At 41.7% G+C, this 24,192-nt stretch overlaps 1 long non-coding RNA gene across 2 annotated transcripts; it reads left to right on the top strand.

Moving 5' to 3' along the window:
• Positions 1–512: 512 nt before the first annotated feature.
• LOC307025218 lies at positions 513–12,834 on the top strand. Of its 2 annotated transcripts, XR_013804120.1 has the most exons (4): positions 513–685; positions 2,933–3,093; positions 11,060–11,129; positions 11,488–12,834. It is a non-coding gene; the product is annotated as an uncharacterized lncRNA (long non-coding RNA). The 2 variants fall into 2 exon arrangements; XR_013804121.1 differs by having other exon boundaries at positions 11,060–12,834.
• The last annotated feature ends 11,358 nt before the right edge of the window (positions 12,835–24,192 follow it).

The raw sequence follows: 24,192 nt of genomic DNA, 5'->3' as shown, positions 1-24,192 counted from the left end.
AGCAGCAGATCATTTTTTGGAAGCTTTAGGAAGCAAGACTGGTCAAGCCATACACAGATTTCTTAATATACATGTATCAATGGGCTAAACATACTTTGACCTACATTAACATGCTTACATGCTCACAATGTTATGCAGATAATTAGAAGGTATACTGTTTGCTACCCAAAGTACCGGTTTGTGTGTTAACATGCAATACGTTTTTTGGGGAAAAGGTATGTGACGAATTCAAATTTGTCAAGACTTTTCACTGGGGCCCATAGATCTCATAGAGCAAATGCCATTGCAATTCATCAAATAGTTAGAGAAATATCCTTTAAATAAATGATATATTGGTAGCACTAGATGGAAAAACTAAGCTATTTCAGTCCAGACCCAAGTGGTGAAATGATCGATATTGCTGAGGCCACCTCTAGCTTGGGTAATAGGTCCAACAAATGCTGACATATCAATTAAAGCTTTTATTGTCAACAATTACATTAGCCTCACCTAGGTTGGCCTTTGTTTGAACACTATGAATGTAATGTCCTACTACAAGACTCTCATGCACTCATATCTTCCATCTTATCATCTGCTAAAGTAGGTTCTACCAGGGGCGGACTGGGACTACAAATCAGCACGGGACTCTCGACCGGCCCACTTCGGTACCGCCGGCCCACCGCGGTGCACGTGACTTACCGCAGAGGTAGACATTAAGGGTAAAATGCAACTGGCATTATATTATCACTGGCCCCACCATTGTAACCACTGGCCCGGAGCATTCGTCCAAAAAAAAAATCGACTAATAATGAAGAAAATTAACACATTTGTTGCAATAGTAATGTATGCACTAACTACATTACTACTTGTACTACAACATTGGAATCATCAGTTCTTCCTCATTTTCCTCAATTGTTCATATTTGGTTTATTCAAATAATGATATTGTGGTCATTGTTAAAAAAATGTCTGCTATTATTATGAGTATTATTATTTGTAAAATGCACTTTCTGCCTTCCTGTCATTAGGAGTTAGACATGTAATGGCTATGTAATTGATTTGATTAGAACCTTCATTATCCTAAACTGCTGGGACATTTCGCCAATACCTTTATATTGTCTACTCTTCACTTACTTGTACGCATAGATCGGCATTGGTATACAGAGCCGACATAAGACCTTGTTTATATTGGCATCATATTGAGAGGTGCAGCCAGTGACGCGTCCTAAAACCAGGAAGTAAGCCGCTGGTTCCCTCGACAAAAAGCAATGGGATTTCTCCACAGGGTTTTGGAAAATAGATGGAAATAAGGTCTGTGGAAAACAAACCTGTTTGATAAATGCATGTTTTGTTCAGCCGGATAATCTCCACATGTCTACCCTACTTTTATAATTTTCGAATCATAAATCTAATCGATAGATTATAAAAGAGTTTTAGGACGCGTCACTGCACCACTAGAAGCCAACTCCATTGATCAAGCTGGCTGAAACTTTCTCTCCCTCTTCTTCTCATGCTCCCTGTCACTCTCCTTTAACTCCTCCGGTGACTTTCTTTTATTTGAAGATTGTTTTTTGCCCGGTGCTTGGCCGGTTACCGCTGGTATTAAAAACATTTTTGGCGAATGGTTAGGTGGCGCGATAGTCTGTAGTGAAGGAGCGCGCTCCCACTCACGGGAGCCTGCTCGCGCTGCGCTCTGCAGCAAACAGCTGTTTGCTTTTCACCAAACAACGACAACCGACCTGCAACCGACTCACGGAACGCTATGTTGTGATAAACTAAACAATTTAACTAAATTGCTAGTCAAAATACCAATACCACAGGACACATTTTTTTAAAGCAATATTTTTAGTGGCCCGAGCGGGCAAGTGGAAAGTACGTTATGCTGGCCCGGGGTGTCTAAATAGTGCTTCCGGGCCAGCGGGCCACTTATAATGCCGAGCCCTGCCGGTTACCGGCCGGCCCACATCGTCCGACCGGCCCACTTCAGTACCGGCCCATCGGGATTCGTCCCGAACGTCCCGATGGCCAGTCCGCCCCTGGGTTCTACCCTCAATTTATCAGCAGCACTCTCTTAATTGCTGCAATACAGATCACCACCCTCTTACTTAATTAATGCAAATTGAGCAAGCAGGCATTACGTCTTTCAAATAATCTTCAGCTTTTGTCATTATATTTCTTTATACAAGTGCTTTAAACCCATTGTCTGTGTAATTAGCTAATAAAGAGCTCCTAATGTCTTGTCTTGCTCTAACGACGCACATCCTGCTTTTAATCCATAAGCTCTTAAGGCAGCCATAACTGTCTTATTCATGTCAGGCCAAGAATGAAACCAGTGAAGGAAACAAAAGCAGCCTTTAAAGTCCACACACACACACTTAATATCAAGGAGTGAAGAGACAAAAATGTAGTGTGTGTGGAGAAGAGCCTTATCCACCATCAATTAAAGATGTAGATAAGAAGCAAGACATTTTAATGTTGGCCTTGAGAGGCTTGAGTGCCTGAACATTTGAATCAATAGCATAAAGAAACACAAGGTATTCTCCCTGTGAGTATCTCTTTCAAAAGGTAAACTACAATATGAAAAGGGTTTGACGCAGAACAAACTGTGACTTTGTGATCTTAATTATATATGAAAATGACTTTCTTCCTTTCATTGAGATATAAAAAAACAAGACACTCACACATGGTCCTGCGCTGGCTCTTGCATATTCGTTATACTGGCCTTTTTTGCCTCGCAGCACTTTAATGCTTAACTTGAATGCAGTCCCGTAGGATGTGATACATTCAAACTCGGCAACGACTCGGCCTACCTTGACGACAGCCCCCGTATACTGCCCTTACACCTCATCATCACTTTGGCTCAGAGAATAACCCTGAGACGATGCCAACAGCAGGCGAGCTGCCCACCGTCTTCTCGGTGAAAGTCAACTTATTATTTGTGGGTTTCCTTTCAGCCTGTCCAACACATAAGGTTATCTGGACTGGATAAAGAAGGGAGAGAGAGCTATGCCCGTGTTCCAGCCCCAGAGGCAGGAGGAAGAAACACGCCGAGGTGGGGAGTCGAGAGGGGAGATGCTACGACTCACGCAGTGGACCTATTGGGTTCACCCTCAGGGTGTGTATGAGTGTGTGGGGTTTGGGAGTTGGAAGAGGGTGTGTTTAGCCATCTCCGTTGTGGTGGAAGTAACCTGGGATAGGAGACTGCGCAAATGGACAGAAAGAGGGGAGGGGTCAGGGGTGGAGGAAGCGAGGAAATAGAAAAGAGTATACAGTATATGAGAGGGTCATTAAGATTATTGCTGTGTTACTGTGTGTATGGTTTTTTGGGGCGGGGGTTGAGGCGGCGATATTGTAAGTGCCTCAAGCCTTTGGTCATTTCCACAATGCAGATATATGGAATCATATATGGAGCATCACACCACACAGGAGAGAAAGTGGCATATCCGAGCGTTTAGCTATTTGTCTTTGACATGTTATATTTTCATAATATTTTACCTTGAGGGCAGAATGATGAGTAAATCCCAGTGATCCATACTAGGCTCCATCCCAGAAGCTCCGTGTCAGTGCACCCCTCTCTCCTCTTTCTCCGGGCCCTCTGGCTCTAATCATAATGCAACACAAAAAGCACAAATAATTGAAAAATCATTGTGGTGATTTCAACAAGCCACATTTCCCAGACTGAATTTTACTTAATTAGGTTAAATGAACGATTTTCATCCATGACAATGGGTTTAGGGATGGCAGTATGTTTCTGTTTTTAGTCCATAATCCACCATTCTCTCAAGAATGAAATATTTCAAAAACGAATAGAAAAACCGCAATCAAATGTGATAAGATTTGGTACAGTGCTCAGAGGAAGGTTCCCTAATATTGACCTCGACGTTACATCACAACTAGCAAACATATGGTTAAAACCTTTTTTTATAATGTGAAACATCTGTCATGCCTAAAACCCGGATAACCAAAGCTATAGATGAGACTGTGAGGTATTCAGTGTCACAATGCAAAGGCGGGTTGTTAACTAACCAGTGCTGCGATACCCTTTCTGGTTACATTTCATCGGGTCAGGAGTTCACAGTCCATCCATCAACATCCATAGGGGTTTGGTGTCTATTTTTAGAGAATGATAAGAGGAGAGGAAAGAAGAGGAGAGGAGAGGAGAGGAGAGGATCATGAAGCATGTATGTTGTCAGCTTACAGTGGGATGATTTATTATTTGATCGCTCCCATGTCACCCAGATCTGGTTTCTGTGGCCTTTTCCCCCTCTTATATCCCACCTAGGGGTCACCAACCACTGTTCCCCATGGCCAGCCCAACATCTTAAGTACATACTCAGTTGTAAAAGATCTAAAACATGGGCTTTTAACAAAAGTCACCCTCTGCAGTTTACCTACTTTTGATTACCATATCATTAAGCATATTATCGAATGCTTGATCTTAGTGACTTTGATTCCTCAACATAATTGAAACTTCATAGATTGTCGCGACTATGTTTTTCCTTTGACCGGATCTGCCACAAGTAAGCTTGGAAAAATAAATGCTACCCTGTAGGAATTTTAAGGGGATTAAGACCATATATTTAAACATCAAATGTTCCTTAACAATCAAATTAGAAAAAGAAAATGTTTAAAAAAGAAAAGCCCCTAATCCTATCAGATACCGCAGCACAGATTTGGAAACTCAAATGTAGGAAAATTGTATAAATCATTGTTTTGATTCACAATCCTTTTAAAAAAGATTTCCGTTGATCTTCTTAAAATAATCCATCACAATTTAAAGAGCACAGGTTGGCTGCATTAATTTCCAAAACAAAATTAAATAAAGATGGGATAGGAAAAGGGAATGAACAAGTGGAAATTTCACAGAGATTTCTGACATGAGCTTAGGGAAAAGGTATTTTGGTTACAGCTAAAACTAATTCACAAAATGGGTCAGCAACATGATACCCGGGAAAATACAAAATGTGTAATATATCAAAATATGTTTTATATAAACCACTGTAAAGCATTTGATTTGTGCAGGTATCGGTTGTTTCCTGCTGTTCTTGTTTTTGTATACATATCAATTTACAGTCCTTTAGGCTAGTATATTTTCACTATTGTTTTGCCAATAGTCCAGTCAATATATGCACTAACCGGGGGAAATAAAGAGCCTAACTGCTGCAAACGGAAGGAGAACTGTGCCGTAACTATTGACAATATAGAAGCTGGGTCAGATAGCTGCTCTTTCACCAACACACCAGGTCTCTGGAGAAGTAAACCTCTGTGATATGCATATTATCCTACAATTAGACCCTTGCCCAACTCACATGAATGCAGTCACACCATCTTACACACAAGGACATGCATTTACCAAAACATAAATACAGAAAGTAAATGCAAGTGCTTGTGCATGCATGCAAGTGGACACAGAGACTCACACTGAGAAGGCTAAGGAGAGGAAGGCACACCATCCCTGTATTAATTTTTCATAACATCATGCTCAATACAAAATGCAATAAGTGTTTCTTGTAAGACGACTCCCGGGCACTTATACCACTTGAGCATGCGGCAAGCTTCTCCTCAGAGGTCCAGCCTGTGTGTTTGTCTGACTTACTTTGTCTCTAGCAGGATGACATCTGATGCTGAAGACACCCAGGGGCTGGAAGAGAGAGGAGAGGAGAGGATAGGAGAGGAAGGAGAGAGGAAGACAGAAAGGATAGTTTAATAGTCTTATAAACCACTCTGACCTCCACCTTTAAGTGGTTTTCAACAGCAGTAATCCTCCCTACATCCCTATTTATCATATTATTCAACCTATATTTGTATAAACATGAACACTGATGATGTAACATAGCCCAGTAGTGACATTACTCTGGCTTTAAGGACCAAAGGTAGAGCATATCCTGATAAAGAGGACAGATGGGGCAGCTTTAGCTATACAGTGATTTAGGAATAGGGTAAAGGAGCACCTGATGTGAGTGCAGATAACCATCAGATACTTGGGGTGAATTGAATGGAGCATGACCACTAACAAGGAATATATATACAATATTTGTAATCGGTAAACATGTGTACACTCTTCAGACCCATTCGTCATTTAATTTGAAAATAACATGAATTACTAAGATCTGACTAATGCCCCTTAAATTCATGTTGTCCACAACTTTCTTTCTGAACTCAGTTGTCATGCCGTTATAGACATTTGACACAAAAAGATGCAGGACGCTACGGTATATTTGCAAATGAGTTGAAAAACAATAAAAGAGCATGGTGAGTAACTAATTATGGCCACATTTCACCACACCCCTGGAATAAGTCAGTTTAAAATAAAAAAAGTCTTATTTTCTGTTTTTTAACACCAGAGTGCAACATTTTTCTTCTCACTAACCAATTTTTCTCAGTAATCAGCTCTCTGGCTAATTGGTATCAGCGCAATGAAATAACAGCAATCTCAGGATTTGCACGAGTCAGCTGTATGTTTGGGAAGGCCTTGAGAGAGAAAAAAAAGACATTGACATGCAAATGATTGTCTTGAACTTTATTGAGCGGGTACATTTAAGTTAATTTGCCGCTGGGAGTGGCTAATGGAAGTAGGCTCCTCCAGTAACTCTTAAGGAGTCAATCCACCTGATTTAGAGGAAGCCAGCACATAGATCTCTTGATTGACAGAGCTGTTACTCTACGTGTGACATAACTGACGGACAGAGAGGAAGAGAGAAGGAGGGAGGGGTTTGGGGAAGACCAACACCGCTCTTCTAGTTCCTGCAAGACGCCCTCATGTACAGTATGTTCCAGATGTTATAGGGTTTACCTGGTGGAAAAAGCAGTCAAGTATTGTTTTAAAGCCTTGAGGGTGAATCATAAATGTTGTACGGGGGACCTCGTGAAAAATGCACTACATACGCCCCCTTACCTAAAACAGAGCTTTGATGGTGCTCTGGGAATGGAGCATGTTAGTGTAGAATCATGCTACGATTAAAACCATAACAAGAGAGTAGCTTTATGGGGATGACATTAGATATACAGGAAGTTCGTTAACATTCAGGGTTCATTAAAATCAGCCCAGATCTAAAGGCTTTAACTCTGAATATGCAAACAGCATTACGGGAGTTAACAGCAGATTAAATGAGTGTGTGTTTTGACAATAGATCTATTACTTAAAAGGCCCTCATCCCTCTCTTAAAGTGTCCTTTCTTATGCCTCACCCAGATCTGCAAGTGTCCCTTGTATTCACATTTGTGTGTATGTATGTGTACGCGCAAATATCCCACAAATTTTATTTATTTTTTATAAAGTGTGCTTGTCTGACGATGCTCAAACACTCTTGTCTGAGTGTGTGTGTGTGTGCATGTTTGCCCTTTTATAGATGTGTGTGAAGGACCCAGCAGAGGAGCTAAAAGTAAAGCGTCAGGCCATAATTGGGTTATAGGGACCGGTGATGGATTAAAGCACGGCTAGGGAGACGCTGCAGTAACATTAGGGTGTCTGAGATGTCAGGGGCAGAGCGCTCTCATTAATCGCCTTGGCCCTTACATTACTGCATTAGTTGTATTAGCAGCTAGGAGTCGGCAAGCACTTTGGGATTTCTCGCTGAGGCAGGCCACATTCCTCTCCTTCCCTTCTGGTTACTACGCGGAAGTGGGCATGCTTTCACTTTTTTTTTTTAAGACAGAGGGACTGAAGGAAGGATCATTCATTTATTCAAGTTGTATCTTGAGAAAAGTGAGTTGAAGTGTATTTTGGGAAAGGTGTCTTGAATATCATTTTCCAAAAATGTCATGCTAGAGTCTAAAGTCAGAAGCTTGTTAGGTAATTTACAGTAAGTACATGTGCACTCGCACACACACACACACACACACACACACACACACACACACACACACACACACACACACACACACACACACACACACACACACACACACACACACACACACACACACACACACACAATGCAGGCCTCAATCAGTCATCCCACTTCTCAATAACCTAATAGTCCTCCTGTGAAAATTGATTTTTAGGAGCATGACCCCGACCCCCACCTCCACCACCATCACAATCTCAGTCCTCTTTTTCTTCTTTCGATTCCATCCATCTCCCTTGCAGTACACATATTTACACCGTAGCTGTTATTAATAAGCAGAAATTGATTTTGCTGTGTTGTAAAAACATTACGTGAGCATTCAGGGGGGGGGGGGGGGCTGGTGACTGGGCTTCTCTGCTTATAGGTCCGGGAGGTGGGTGGTGTTTCGCATTTGCCTGATGGAGAGGGGTGGGGGGTGCAGAGGTCATGAGGGAAACCTAGATGAGGATGTATAGACTAACATTAGTGATCCTGAACGTTCAACCCTTGTCCACTCCCTCTTTGTGAAGTGAGAGCTTCATCACTCATTCTCTCTTTTCTTTTTCTCCCCCCCCCCTCCTGCCATCCCCCACAGGCTAAAGTATGTGACTTAATCACAGCTGAAGTGTCCCTGATTGCCTCAGAGCTGCTGGTGGCCTAAGCAAAACCCATATTGTCCATGCAAGCAGACTGTCTGATCAAATTAATAATCAGCACACCTCTGCACACGCACCTATTGATGAAAACATCCACATCCAACCACGGTGGCCTCTAGCCCATCAGTGTAAAGGAGTCAAACTATGTCATGTCCATTTTTTATTAAAAAGTGCCAAATCATAAAAGAAGTCATCCCAGAACAGTTCTCATGAAGAGCAGGCCTAGATGGTATCCTTTAAATAAAACAGACAACACCATCATCCAAGAGCAAACAGTGCAACTGTGGCAAGAAGGAACTTCCATTTTTAAGTGATATTGTGATTGCAGGCTCCGAAGAGATTTTATTTTAACTGCTTTCTTTTCGAGGAAATGTTCCGTACAAAAACGTTTGGCCATGAAAGACTGTCATGTGACTTTACATAGATCACTTTCTCATGGTAGGATGAATGGCGGGGAGCTGAGGGCAGCGTGTGTGAGGAGGTGGGCAGAGAAAAGGAGTGTTATTGGATGACAGTTGCATAGCGCACAATTTCCCATGAGTGTCCTTGGGTACCTGATCTGTGCGAAGAAATACTGAACCCCCTTTCTATTGTTCCTCACACTTACGTGCAAATGCACACACACACACATGCACCGCAGCTACACACACACACACACGCACACGCACACGCACACACACACAGGGTGTACCGCGGACACACACACACGTACAGGTATCTGTTTGTCTTGTGAGCGCCTCTGTTCACATGGAAGGGGCTGTCCTCCTGCTTCAGGACGAGGTATTAGCTTTCCCCTGAGGGAGAGTTCTAATTAGGTAATTGACTGATGTATAGAGCAGGTGTATGTATCAGTTACAGCTGGCTCGACCTGTTCATTATTAAACAGTGACCCTCTCCGCCACTCGTGCCAAAGCCTTCAGTGCAGGAGAGAAAGTGGCCGGGAAGAGCTTTCAAAGGGATCAGGCGTATTCGTAATTACACTTGCTGGCTACCTGAGTCTTACCCCTTTTACTGTTGCATGTTGAACGAGGACCCTGGTGCTCTATTTCCCACTGATTGAGGACATTGCTGTCACCAACAAATATATTTTAAAAGTCAAACAAAAGGGTGATATGCTGGGAACAAATAGTTTCAGTTGTCTTTCCGGGAAAATCGATGGGATTTTGTTTTGAAGAAAATGCACGATCACTGAATGGTTGAAAATAGCATCATATCTGACAGGTCACAAAACTTTTCATCCTCACACATTTGTATATCGACGGGCGAATGAAACTTGAGCTACACTTGGCTAGAAAGTCGAGAGGAGAAATTTGCCAAGTGCCAGCAAGCAGCACTTCATTCTGACACTTTGACATCGGTGAAATATATAAAGTATTGGGTTGCTGTTAGGTCTATAGCCCAGTTTATTCACATCAGGAGGCCCAACGATCGAGATATGGATTGATAGCGGAGACAGGAATTGATCGAAGTGTGTGTGCGTGTTTTGTGTGCCTGCATGTGACAGCAGCCTCAAAACGTGAGCCGGCCGGTCCATTTCAATTCAGCAAGTTACACATTTCATTTCAGATTGTGTGAGTAACAGAAGCCAACGAGACGGGGTGCAACAGCTATTGAGCCAACACTTTTTTGATTGAGCTAGACTTGGACACTGGCCAGGTTATAAAATGTTGCCATGAAAGACCATACTGTAAATGACATCATATTTTCAAATTGACCAGTCTTTTTAATTTCTCTTTCTTTATTTTGTTTTTTGTTATTGTACAAATAATGAGAAATCACTGGAAAGTAGGAGGAGTTAAGGACAATGAAGGACAAGGACAGCTGCTGCCATGATTTCCTTTCAATGTATCGAATACAATGTGTCTTAGTCGTCAGACCAAGTCTTGTCTCCCTCTCTCTGTGTTGTCATTCTACAAACATTCAAACAGTACTGTCATGTGGTAAAAGAAAGGAATAGTAAAGTGTTCTCTCTGATGACATATGACTATCATTTATGTGAAGCTGTGTATGATTAGTTTATCATATTATCTCCTAAATTCTCATCCATTTCGGTCTTTGGTCCAGATTTCCAGATTTCTAACCATTTCTACATTTTGAGATTAAGATTTTCCTTTGGTTCCCACCACTGATTCTAGGAAGTTGAAACAGGAGCCTTTACAAGTGTAAGCTAGCCACGCTGGGTCCAGATGCTCTAAATCCCCTGTGAAGAAGGAGAAAAAGGAATAACAGCCCTACAAAGAACTCTGTCTGTAACCATCCAATATACTGTGCTCAGGCTGGGGTGGAATAAGAAAGCCAACACCATTATTTTGGACATGTTTCTGAGGAGGACATCCAACGTTTTAGATAGGAATTTGTTGCATTTGACATCCTATTTGTGTGATGTGAAGACATGATACACACTGTAGGATGGAGTCTGTGTTCGTCTCTGTATGTAATTTACATTCCAGCTGAATATGGCTTATCCTCTCCTCTCCTCTGCCTGCCACCAGATTATAGGGCCAGAGGCTGTGTGCAAGGATTAGTTTCGGAGTCATATCGAATGTTTATTTCCCAAACAAGTCCTAATCTGATCTATCCTAATCTAATCCCATCTACAGTGATCACGGACAGGGGAGATCACCTCCCTGACACACCCGTCCACACATCCCTACACACTGCCTCAGAGAGGTGAAGCGGGTCATTTTTGACATTTTTATGTGATTGCTGCTTACTGGGTTTCAGTCAAAACAAAAAAGCAGATTGGTGTTTTTGTAATGTAAGGTGCAATTTTTTACAACAATATTGCAATAATTTTGTCAGAAAAGTGTGTTTTGTTTTGGGAAGTTGTCTATCTTCCAATTGTAGCTGAACTTGCATGGAAGCTTACAACCCAAATACAAATGCCTTCCTCCTAACGCAATGCCATACGTACACTGTACATTTGAGTCAATGTTTAACAGGAATGATCATTTCCAATCCCCTTTTCAATCCCCCCCCCCCGGCACACTAATCCACTTTGTTCTCCATTATACGTGTGTCTCCATAGGACTTGTACTCTTTGTGCAGTACGGCATGTACGGATGTTGCAGGCTGGTGAAGTGCCCCATCGTTTTTGATTCCCAGATCCAATCATAACGGCTTAGCAGTTATGAGATGCTTTTCATCACACAGATGTAGCCACTCTTGACGACAGGGATGATCAACCTGTGTTCCAAAATCTGAGACAATCAACTTTCCCAAAAAAATATATTAAAGCAGAGTTATGGCTTGTGGGTTTGATTGGATTGGTCCTTATTACAATTCCCAAAACAGTAAATAAAAGCCTTTTCTGGAATAGCAACACTAAGCGTCTTTTATTTGACAAGCAAGGTATACATATAATCCATTCAAGCCAGTCTGGAGATTGTCAGAGCAAAATTAAAATGTTCGGTTATTTTTGTCTTTTTGAAATCGTGCCTAGCTCTGGCAAAAGTGAAGTCAGTCTATCATTCAATCACTGACTCCTTGGTCCTGATGGATGGATGGATGTATTGCAAATAAATTCAGTTCAGACATTTATGGTCCCCAGAAGATGATGCTTACTTAAATGTTTGATCCTCTGACCTTAACTTATGAATTTATGTTTTTGAATAAAAATGTCTAGACAAATATTGGAAGGAGTGCCATCCCATTTTGAACAGTACAGGCATTATCAGTTGAACATGTTTCTAATACTTGGATATATGATCATACCGGGGAACTAATAACAATTTCATCATGTCTACTTCCTGTTAAGTACTACTTAGCAAATGTTAACCTGCCAAAAATAACATAATAAAACATGGTAGCCAAAATGTAAGCATGTTAACTTTATCTCAATGTACCGCTTTGCATTACAGCCTCACAGAGGCTGTTTGTTGCTCTCCTTCTTTTCTTGTCAGTAGATTAGGATATTAAGGGGACCAGTAAAACAAAAAAGTATATTCATTTTAAGTTCTTCACAACATTATCTGTCCACTACAACTAAACGGTTTAGGCTCTGTTCTTCTATTCCGTGTCCAAATCCCTTCATTTACTGCAACCCCACCTAACATATTAACAGTATCTCTGTTTCAAACACTAAATAAAAAGAAGTGTTTAAAACTCCTAACAGCTCACCTCTACACCTTCTGAACCTGACCTTTGGCCTTTTGGAAATTCTGAACCCCCTTGAACTCACCCACAACCCCTTAAAAGCACCATGTCCTGTCCCTTGCAGACAGAAAGACAGAGCTTCTTTTACACCTTCCTCCTGCTTTCAAATGCCTGCCAGCACACGCAGAGAGGATGGTAAAAAGTGGAAAAGTGCAAATAAAAATCATTTTTACAAGACGGTAGAAGAAGGAGGAAGCCCCCCTCTCTGTGAGCCTTGTCATGTTTGGATTTGACCTTATTGTACCCCCTTCTGTCTGAACCTCGGTAAAGTAAGTGTCTGCAACGATGAACAGCAGCCGTTCAAAAATAATGCTGAAGTCAAAAAGACAACCTTGGTCAGAAATCTGATTTGATGATGTATCTTGGAAAAACTTCAAATGGTCTATGCTATGATCATCATAAAGGAATGTGAAAATGTAATGCAGTCTTATCATTCAATAGCAAGGGGGATTTAATATCTGTCTTTCGGATTGAAGCTACAAAGGACTCTAGCCAGGATAGTTCAGAGGTCAAAAAGTCATCCACACCAAAAGAAAGAGACACCTCCCTCTATGATTAAAGCAATAAATCTGATTATTCTTCTCCTTCTGCGTTTTTACAAGGAGTCTACAATGTGTGGGAGTTTTCTGAGGCAGCTTATTTCATTCCTCTCCCCAGGTGTGCCCATAATGCACATGAAACCTGAGAGTAGATTAAAGTGCCAACCCCAGAGAGGAAAAATGCTTTTAGGAACTTTTAAAACTGTGTTTAACAGTGTGTTTTTAGTGCCCACTAAAACCAACACACCACACCACATGGCCAAGATGGAGAGATGCAACATCCTAAACAGTGGGAGATAGATGGAGGGAGATAGAGAGCAGAGGAGGAAAATGTGTTAACTTTCTGCCCTTTTCTTGACTCCAGACCTGGATTGGCTTGGTTTTACTCAACAAGCGACAGAGCTCTTTTGGTCCGTCAGTTATTGCTCAATTCCGCTGTTTATGTATTCTTCCAGAACTAGGTCTAGGCCCTGACATCTTTCAACATCTACCTGTCAGATTGTTTTTTAAAAGTGGCCAAGTTATTGTCATAAAGTAGCAGACCAGGCATCAGGTAAGGTAACTACTGGCTTTACCTTGTAAAATCACTGCATATACAAAAGATACTTCTTAGTCAGGATTTACCTGCACACGGCCTACAATAACTACAGACTCAAAAGTACACACCCTTTTGTGTTTGGAATAACTACCAAGCATTACAAAATTGGCAGTAGTGCAACAACATACCCATCCATGTGTTCATCCATTCACAAACACACTTTATTTAAACATTTGCTGCCAAACTATTTGGAATTTGTTGTGTACCGACCAACTGACAGTTCAAGCAATTGAGTGATAGTCGCATGCATGACAACAAACATAAAAGAAAAAATAGGTGTCAGTTCCGTGTCTCTGGTTGATGTCATTGGCGCATGATGTCGATGACATTGAGATTCCTGGATAACAACCAACAGGGTGTTGTGAGTATTAAAATCATAAACTCAAAATGCAAATATTTATGATTTTGATCTATGCTGGTGATGGACTGTGGACTTGCTTTGGATGCCAGCAGGTCTGCACGAGTCACAACAAAGTCTACAGTGGTCGGAAACAGGTCTTTAAACACTTACTGTTAAACAAAAGAGGTTTTCTTCATCACTGAACAACACAAACAAACAACTTTAGTGTGTTGACCAATGTGTCGGTCGTAAACTAGATAAAGAATATGTAATCTGATTATTAACTGCTTCTTTAAAACCAACACTGTCATGGAAAAACATGGAGGCCAGGCCGCTGACTGTCAGCGGCCGACAACGGTGCTCTTGACCTCTTCATACCTGTGCTTGTAAAAGCAGCCACAGGGGGTCTCAACAAGTGAAGAAATGGAAGCCATGTGACACAAGACAGTGCCTATAAATATGGCCGAGATCACAGGGGCACTTATTGCAGGGGTGGGCAGACTGTTTTTTTACCAGCGCGTCTACAACATCTTAAAAAGGTTCTGTCGTGTCATATGAAACCAATAAAACCCAAACACTTCCTCCCCGACAGAGAAAGGCCTCCTAACCTACCACAACTCACTGTCTGCGTCCTGCCAGACTGCCCTTTGCTTTTAAGGCACGCTCATTCTTTTCCATTCTTTTTTGTTTTTCATTTTCTTTGTTTGGTGCCATTTTTCAACTTGGATTTAAATGTATTTTTCTTTCTGCTTGTTCTCCTGTTCTTAAGTCTTTCACTCTCTTGACTCATATGTGAGAGCAAGCAAAGGAGAATACTGTACATTTGTGGCAGGAAATGGGTGCTGATTCAGGTCTTGAGAGGATTAAGGTGAAAAGGAACGGCCAGCTCTCTCTTGAGTAACAGCAGAAGTTTTTAATAAGCTAACAACATGAGGCAAAAATACCACATGCACTTAACTTGGCTCTGAGAACTGAGAAACAGCAGAAAACAGAGATGACTATTTAACATATTATCCTCTTTTAAAACGCAGACATGCAGATGAATAAACATACTGTATACACATCTGTAATAATATAGGAAAGAGAATTAAAACCTTTTGCCCATCATGAGGAAAATAATGTAGCTCTTGTTCCCCATTTTCACTTTTTTTTCTTCCTTTCTGATGATGACATTGATCAGCACCCCGTCCATTATAAGAGAATAATGAGCTCACAGGAAGTATAAGAGGGCTCTAAGTCTGTTTTTCATAATGAAACATTGATCCTATATAGTTACATTATGAATTCTCAGTGGATAAAAACACACACACACACACACACACACACACACACACACACAGTTTCCGAAGACTGCAGGTTCGGTGCATATTTCTTTATAGAGACAGAAAACACTTTTATTATTCATGCTATCACATCAGGTTTGTTACACTATGTATAGCCAGGTTTAATTAAAGAATATCTGTGCAGGTTACAGGCTACACAGTGAACTTTTGGAATCCATCATATTGAAAAAAAAAGAAAAGGAAAAATGTAATTTTTATAAAATAAAAAAAAAGGTTTTGCTCAATGTTTCTATGTGTGTACTATGTATTGTAATATAACCGATGTTATTACAGCATCTATGCTAACCTCTTCATGAGCCTTTTGTTGTTTTAAACAACGTTTCGTCACGAACGTCCAAACCACGCCTGTAGCTGCACGCCAGCAGTTACTCACAGGGCAAAAACAATGTGCTTTTGACAAAACTATATTGCTTGAATTTTGACAAGATATACTGTAGTTTCACATGATCTATATTTCTATCGCGAGAATTTAGAAGCCGTGCAAGGTAACTGGAATCTTTCTTCATTGCAGAAGTGCCCTGTGTGCCTGAGTTTTACTTTGTCCCACTGGTCACAGAGAAGCAGGAAAGGACACGATGAAGATGAAGTTTATTCTATCTCTTTTAAGGTGTCAACAATTAGTTCGGGCAAACAACTACACATGTATTTTTGCCATTTATTTACGTCATTCTTTTGGAATACATTTTCATTTTAACCTGAAGATGTCATATGAATAAAACAAAATATGTTGGCAAAGTTCTCTTTAACAATAAAGTGCATTAAAAATGGGATCAACTTCTCTGTTTCATAACAAATGCTTTAGGGCTGAACACACTTCAGATGAAATAGGAACAAAGCAGCAGGGCCATGACGATGGTGAAAACACAAACCATACCTGATGTATCACTCACGTTCACAGCACTGGATTGAGGATCCTCTCTCTGTGTGTCTCCTTGGGACAATGAAAGTCTTTAATCAGGCCATGGCCTGCTAATGAACGGAGGCGGGTAGACGGCCCTGGAGAGGAGAAGCAAAGAGGAAGGCAATTTCTGGAAATGATTACAGACTCATTTCCTTGTTTATCCTGCCTTTGAAAAGAGAAAGAGAGACCCCCTTCCCGCCGCCTTCCACCCCCAAAAGTCCTCCACTTATTGTGTCACAACCGCTGACCCCCCCCCCCCCCCCCAACACCGACAGCACCCGTCTGAGGCCCTCATTGGCTCATCCTTAATCACTCTCGCTCCCGTGCTTTGGCAGATTTGTTTCACTCTTTCAATAAACGTTTCCTTCGTTCCTATGTCCTTTCTCTACGTTTCCCTTGCTGCCCCTTTTTCTTGGGCTCTGCTCTATTGTGGAATTGAGGGTCCCACTTGTAGACAATTTCCCCACCACAAGATCAAGCTGTGTCCCGTTTCTTTTCATATTGGGGCTCTGCTTCAAGTGGGCGAGCTGGCTAGGACTGAAGTTAATGGCTGAAAATCTCTAACTAACCTCTCCAACAGCTGTCTCCAGAGTCCCCTCTTTCTCGTTCTCTTCTTTAACAATGTTTCCCCTTGCTTTTTTTTTTATCCCTCGCTCTTTTGCCCTCTCCTTCTTTGCCAAAAAATAGTAGACGAGGGCACTGGTTGATTGGGGAGAAAAAAAAACTCTAGGAATTTTTCCAGAAATGTGCCTTTTCCTCCAACAAGTGGCTCAAGGCCGGAAGAAAATGAAGGAGGCTGAGCAGGAGGGAAAATGAGGCTCTAAAGCTCCTTTTCCCCCTCTATTTCTCCCTCTCCTCCTTTCAGTAAAAAGAAGAATAAGAAAAGACCCTCTATTGGACATCGTCTTTCTTATTGAAACACAGGTTCAAAGGCACTGGGAGATTTGGGCCCTTTGTGAGGGTTTGAGGGTAATGATGAGAGGGGAGGAACAACATCCAATTCCAAACAGCTTCCTGGCCTATTCTGGCCCGGAGTCTCTCCAAGCCCTCGTCTGCAGAGCTGAGGCCTAATCCACACAAATCTACACTAGCTGGAGAAAAGCTGTTTCCAGTCTTCAAGTGGGTGAGAGTACTATTCGAGTGGACGCTGCTGGCTGACTACTGAATCCTGGTGGCTGCCTGTTTAGCCTTCGAGCAAACACATAAATGGAAGGTCAACAGCCCCTCTGGATTTATAAAATAAAGGGTTTAATCATTAACAATGAAATGTACTCGACAATTATCACAATTATTCTTAGTAGGGATAAAAGAACATTTTTTAAATAAAAACATTCAAGAGAAGACTATTGAAGATATTCTGAACACATTTTTTTTTTAAATAACTTTATCTGAACCCCTTATATTTAATTAACTTCTGCCATTTTTCCTCAAAACCAATACATTTTTAAATCAAATGTTGGAATTACATTTTAGTTAATTAAACTCTATCTGAACTCTGATCATTTCAAGTTCAATGTTTCATCTCTACATAAAAAAAATCATGGTAACATTTGTGAAACTTAAAAACAGAAAGCAATTTCATTGATACCTAAAATTAACAAATTCTAAACTAAATAACAGTAAGTTTAAATGAAACAGGAAAATTGTCTAATTTGAGCTTTCATTATATATCAAAATGAATTGTACTATCATATAATTCAGTGTAATCACTATGAGACCAAACTAATCATGTGTTTCAGGGTGTGTGTATTTTTCAAGATGTTACGAGAGTATTTGTTCAACCACTGACAGAGATTGGACTCTGCCATTCGTAAACACCCAAATGCCCTCGAGAGACAGGTGACAATCTCCCATCATGCCACATCACGCCCTTTCTGTGCTGGTGAAACACTTAATTTGGCCTGGCAAGTAAGCATTTAACCTAAGATTAAATTAGCAGACATTCAAAGCAGGCCAAGTGGAACATAGCATGCCCTCACATGCTGTCACCGCACAGAAACACACACACAATAAGGATTTAGGGCAAACTAAACGTACAAAAAAAAAAAAAAAGATTGACCTTTGTTTTATTAATCTTAATCTGCCACCAATCCAACAATATATATTCCTACATTATGTATAATTCTGAAATTGTTTTTATTGATTCAAACAGGCTCTGACACACACCCACGTATACTAAAATGCAAATCATGCTCTTGCTGCTGCACATAAAGCACACACAGGCAAACACATACGTGCACATAGAAGGCTTCAAGCATACTGTAGCATGTGACACCTACATGCTATCACACAAGTTTCAAAAACAGCTTGCACAGAAATGTATTTATAACAAACTGCCCAATGCTGATGCTGCTCACAGGCTATGGGGACTGATGAGTAAGATCTTGGCCGACATGCCCTGAAAGAAAGGGTTTGTTGTCCTCCTTCATCACACCTACCTGTTTTTTCACACTTGGCTTCTTCTTTTCTCTCCTCCTCCCTCTCTCAAGCCCAACTTCTATTTTTCTTATATATTTCAGTGCTGCGGGACCCTTTAACCGCCCTGTCCCTCCCTCTTCCCCTATTCGGTCATCAAACATGGGCACCAGCTCACAATGCCACCCTCTTCCCACCTGCAGAAGGCAAACAAACCCTCCCTCCTTCATCTGTCCTCAAACAAAGAACACTCCCTCTCTTCATTTATTTTTCCTGCACTGTCAGTCCTGTCCTGCTTTTCACTTACAATTAGCTCTGGCGGGCTTCGCACTCATCAGCTGTCGTGAGTTTAGCACCCAGTCATGAGGGCCTTGACAGATCAAGCTAAGGCTCCCTGACACCACTGGTGTGAAAGAAGATTCTAATTCTGGATAATTAGCTGACGAGAGCATGTAAGAGGGGAGGGGGTCAGTGGGGAGGGACAGGGGGAGCTGAGGCAAAGTGGCAGTGCGTCGTAAGCACTTTCTGTCAACTTACTGTTGATCTCTGTTCGCTCTCGCTGTCTCTCTCGCATCCATCCATCCAAATCTCTCTCTCTCTTTCCTTTTCCCTCTCTCCTTCACCTGACCTCATTTACACATCTCTTTCCAGGGACCAGTGATGACACATGTACTCCTCATGTAATGCCAAAGACCTCAAAGTACACAGTAGTGGGTCCAAATAATCTAAAAAATAATCTCTCTTTATTCTTTCCATTATAACTTACTTTCAATATTACTTGAAATTGAATTACAGGTTATAAGATTCCTATTGAAAACTCTAAATTATGTGTTTTAAGTAGTTTATACATTAGAGTATTTTTTTGACAATAAAAAAAAGCAGTACGTAAAAAAACACCTAAAACATTAACTACATAAGGATAAATAAAAATAATTAATGAGAATATTTGCAAAATGTTTGGACTGGAAGTGTCTGCCAATTTGTAACTGAGAAAAAAAAGTGTAACCCCAACAATATTAGGTCACAACCAAATCAGGTTTCAAATCCTGCTCCTTGGTGCCCATCATGCACAAGCTTCTGAGCCTTTTAAGAACTATACTCATTGCCATTGAACATAAATGTAGCAGAAAATGTGTTTCCTTCAAAACATGTTGGCAAAAATAATTTACCAGTGAACAAGCACAGTGTGATAATGGACACAGATTGTGTCTTATAAATGTTTATTAAAACAAATGCCCCACTAATTGTAAAGCTTGCTAACACAATGAACAACCTTACTATTTTCTTGTAGCATATTGTAACTTGGCGATTCTGCACGGAGACGTTGTGATGTGCTGCCCTAGTTCTTGTGGTGCACCATAGTAGCCATTGTGACTGCATTTGGCAAATGGCATTGATGATGCCAATGATGTTGATGCTTACCCTTTATAAACAGTGGTCCGTCAAGGCCAGCCAGTAACATAAACTGCCACAACATGCTTATCAAAGGGTAAGATCTCTGTGTCTGCTGTATGGAATATAACGTTATGGCATTGGAAAGCATGTGCATGACAGAGCAATGCAGGGAGACCAGATGAGAGTGAACATTCACACGTATATAATGACATATTAGAAATAAGCACCAAACTTAATGCAGATTCACAAATGCCATTACACACACACACACACCCACACACACACACACACACACACACACACCCACACACACACACACACACACACACACACACACACACACACACACACACACACACACACACACACACACACACACACACACACACACACACACACACACACACACACACACACACACACAAAGCCAGTGAGAACAGCCATCTTGGAGGGAGTCTTGATGTAACTCGGGCCTAATGCAGAGCGACACATGTGATGTCAGATTCTTTGCACCACCGGCTGGGTAGTTAATGGCCATTAGAGGCTATAGGGAGACTCTGATTGGTGCAGGAGGACAATGTGACCTAGTGTATGTGTGCGTGTGCGTGTGTGTGTGTGTGTGTGTGTGTGTGTGTGTGTGTGTGTGTGTGTGTGTGTGTGTGTGTGTGTGTGTGTGTGTGTGTGTGTGTGTGTGTGTGTGTGTGTGTGTGTGTGTGTGTGTGTGTGTGTGTGTGTGTGTCTGTGTCTGTGTCTGTGTGTGTGTGTGTGTGTGTGTGTGTGTGTGTGTGTGTGTGTGTGTGTGTGTGTGTGTCTACAGCAATGACATGTTCATGTGCTTATTAGTTTAAAGAGCCACTAAACCCGACACAGACCATGTCAGTGAATGTATGCCAAGAACGTTATTCACCCAAGTAAGCCCGCCTTACATGACAGTTCTTATTCCTGACCATCTCAACAATCCAGCTCTCTGGACATATCAACACATTTACTGAGTTAACCATCCATGAATGTCTACATATCAGACCGTGACCCAACAGTTAAGCCCGGCGCCGGGGCCCCTGTGTGCCGCACGCGGAGTGGGCCCATCCAACCGTGGCCAAGGTGGGCCCCAGCCAGTGACTTAAGCCAGACACAATGGGCAGGACCGATGGTTTTGAAATGATATCTATTGCTGTTAGTGACAGCAGTCCCGAACAGCGAGCTTTGATGATCCTACAGACTGACAAGCCGAGCAGAGTGACGCTGATGGCTGTGGGCACAAATCAGAATCGCTTTACTGCATCGGCGGCGCCCCTGCCACGCCAGGCACTCCCTAAGCCCGGTCCAAAACCTCTGCCCTCTGCTTTGCTTTTTACCTAAATTGAGGTTGAGATGTAGGAAAATCATGAGAAGTAAAGATGCAAGAGGAAAAACAGAAAGTGAGGTATTGAGAGAGTTGAATATTAGTATGGAGGAGAGAAAATAGGAAGAAGCAAAAAGGGGAAAGAGGAAAATAATATGTATTTCTAAATGATCCTTAGTTCTTAAACTTCTCAGCACCCTGCCTCCATTACCATTCATCACATTCTATATCACTCTCTCCTCTTTCACCCAAAAGACACAATACTTCTTCGCTTCATTTAAAATACCTCCTTTTTTTTGTTATTTACTTTTAAGGTCACAAAGGATGTTTTTGGTGAGATACAGTTCAAATATATAGATTTAGTAGGGATAAGGAACGAGTTAAGCGGAAAAGTAAAGAAAACACAAGGGAGAAAAATGACTTTAATTGCCTAGACGAAGACCGAAGTTCTTAATACCTCGAGAATGAGCATGCTACTGGAATGGATTCCCCAGTGGAGAAAAGAAACTAGTTAATCCAGGATGTGTTGACATTTCTTTGGCTTGAAGCACTTCCATTTCCACCTATAATTGAAAACATCTTATAATGTCGCAAATTAAGGCAGATCTCTTTCAGTCGTAACTTTAAACATTCATCTATTTTTAAAGATTGCAACAATTTGAGAAAAAAATATACTAAATACTCCAGTATGTTAAAAGATGAATTCTAAACGAGCTGTGGATGTGTTCTCTGTGCTACTGTATTTTTTCTGTCAAAAAACAGTCCCTATCTAGTATTACCAACATATCATATATATCATGTATCATGCACAGTGTGCCTACTGGCACTGTAGGAAATCTCATCAGTTAAGTGATGCTTAGATCTGACGACTGATCTGAGGTAACAAAATAAACAATGAATACACATAAGCAAGCACACTAAATACATAAATGCATGCCTATGATTTAAAGTGAACAGACGCATGCAAACACAGAAACTGGCACACACAGACAGAGATAAATACGGTGGCGAGTGAATGCAGGCGGCGAGGACACAGCGGTGTCTGACTGTGTGTGTGTGTGTGTGTGTGTGTGTGTGTGTGTGTGTGTGTGTGTGTGTGTGTGTGTGTGTGTGTGTGTGTGTGTGTGTGTGTGTGTGTGTGTGTGTGTGTGTGTGTGTGTGTGTGTGTGTGTGTGTGTGTGTGTGTGTGTGTGTGTGTGTGTGTGTGTGTGTGTCAAACACACTTTCCAGCATCTGAGCACCAGCACAGTCGCTTCTCAGAGGGAGAAAGGAGGTAGTGGTGCCCACTCAGCTGAAAGGCCTCTGGCCACCATGCCAGCACAATCTCTTCAGCACTTCAGGACCCCCGTCGCTTGCTGCATCTCCCTTTCCCTCTCTGCCTCTCGCCTCTCCCCCTACCCGCGTTTATTTCTGTCAGCTTCCATATTCTTGTCTTCACAGCGTGTCTGCCCGTTCTCACAAGACATTTCTAGTCCGTGCAGACGAGGCGCTGCTGCCGACTGTGGGGACCCCTGGTAAGATGGTAAACAGGCACACCAGCTTCTGCAGGCAGGCTCCCCAGTTGAAGTCAAGGCCTGGGGACACGTTGGAGTCAGACCTTCCCCTTATCTTTATTCTCTACAGGGGCGATCAGTAGGCCTGTTAAGGCCCTGGTGTGACACCGCCTGTCCCATACGATACACCAACACAGGCACCAGGCTCTTCCCCTGCAGTCGTACGGCCTCCATATGCACACATCACTACAATGAGGGTCCTTCAGTGAAGGCCGCAGCTCTCCTGATATCAGGGATATTATCTGGAAAGATTGTTGCCAGTGGACAGCAACAAAAGGTCAGAGGAACATTCGCTGATCAGGGCCATGATGAACACAATGGTCCACGATAACAGTGTACAATTTGTGGGTTTGAGAGCTGCATTGCCATATAGTAACACAAACACTGACCTATATTAAAAGTGAATAGAGTGAGTGGTTAAAAGTTTAAGGGGGTTTCAAAAGTGTTTTATATATAGCGAAGACAGTAATGAAATAACCTTGGAACAATAGAGTGTTTAGATTGTGTTTCCTCTTTGAAAACATTATATACAATACAGGGCATTATGACAATAACATCCTTAGTTGTACCACTCCGGATGTTTAAGGAAGATCTCATTGGGGGGCAAGTAAATAATTATACGGATAAAAGTTCTGTTTAATTTGAATAATTTTGTATTAAATAATGAACGCAGTCCTATTAAGAACCCTTGTCTGAGAATTACAAAAATGCCCCCTTGTTCCTCTGAGTAATCCTTCCATGTTTTACTAACAGAGAGGGCCATGCTTGATTCAGGGTCATACAGTATATCCGGAGCCGCAGCTTGGGGTTGTCACGACCTATCAAGGGCGCTGTTAATTAGTTGAGTAATACAACAAACCACTCAGGTCAAAGCACAAACAGGTAGTAAATATAATGAGCATATGAACCATATTGGAGCAAAGACGAGGAAATGGTTAGAGAAGTAGGAGAGAGGAAAGTAACAAAAGTTAGTGGTTGCCAAATCTCAATCCTTTTCCATCTAATCTCGCCCCTTCAATGGGTTGTTCAACAAACCCAACTTCCTGTAGCGTCTGGAGTCTCCCGATGGTCATTTCCTGATTGATGTGCTGGAGTCAACATTTCCATCTATCTGCCCTTTAATGAGATGAGCAGGAAGGAGGGCTTCAGGAA

This window comes from Notothenia rossii (genome assembly GCF_949606895.1).
Source record: "Notothenia rossii genome assembly, chromosome: 11".
Taxonomy (NCBI): Eukaryota; Metazoa; Chordata; class Actinopteri; order Perciformes; family Nototheniidae; genus Notothenia; species Notothenia rossii.
This window is presented reverse-complemented; position numbering and strand designations above follow the sequence as displayed.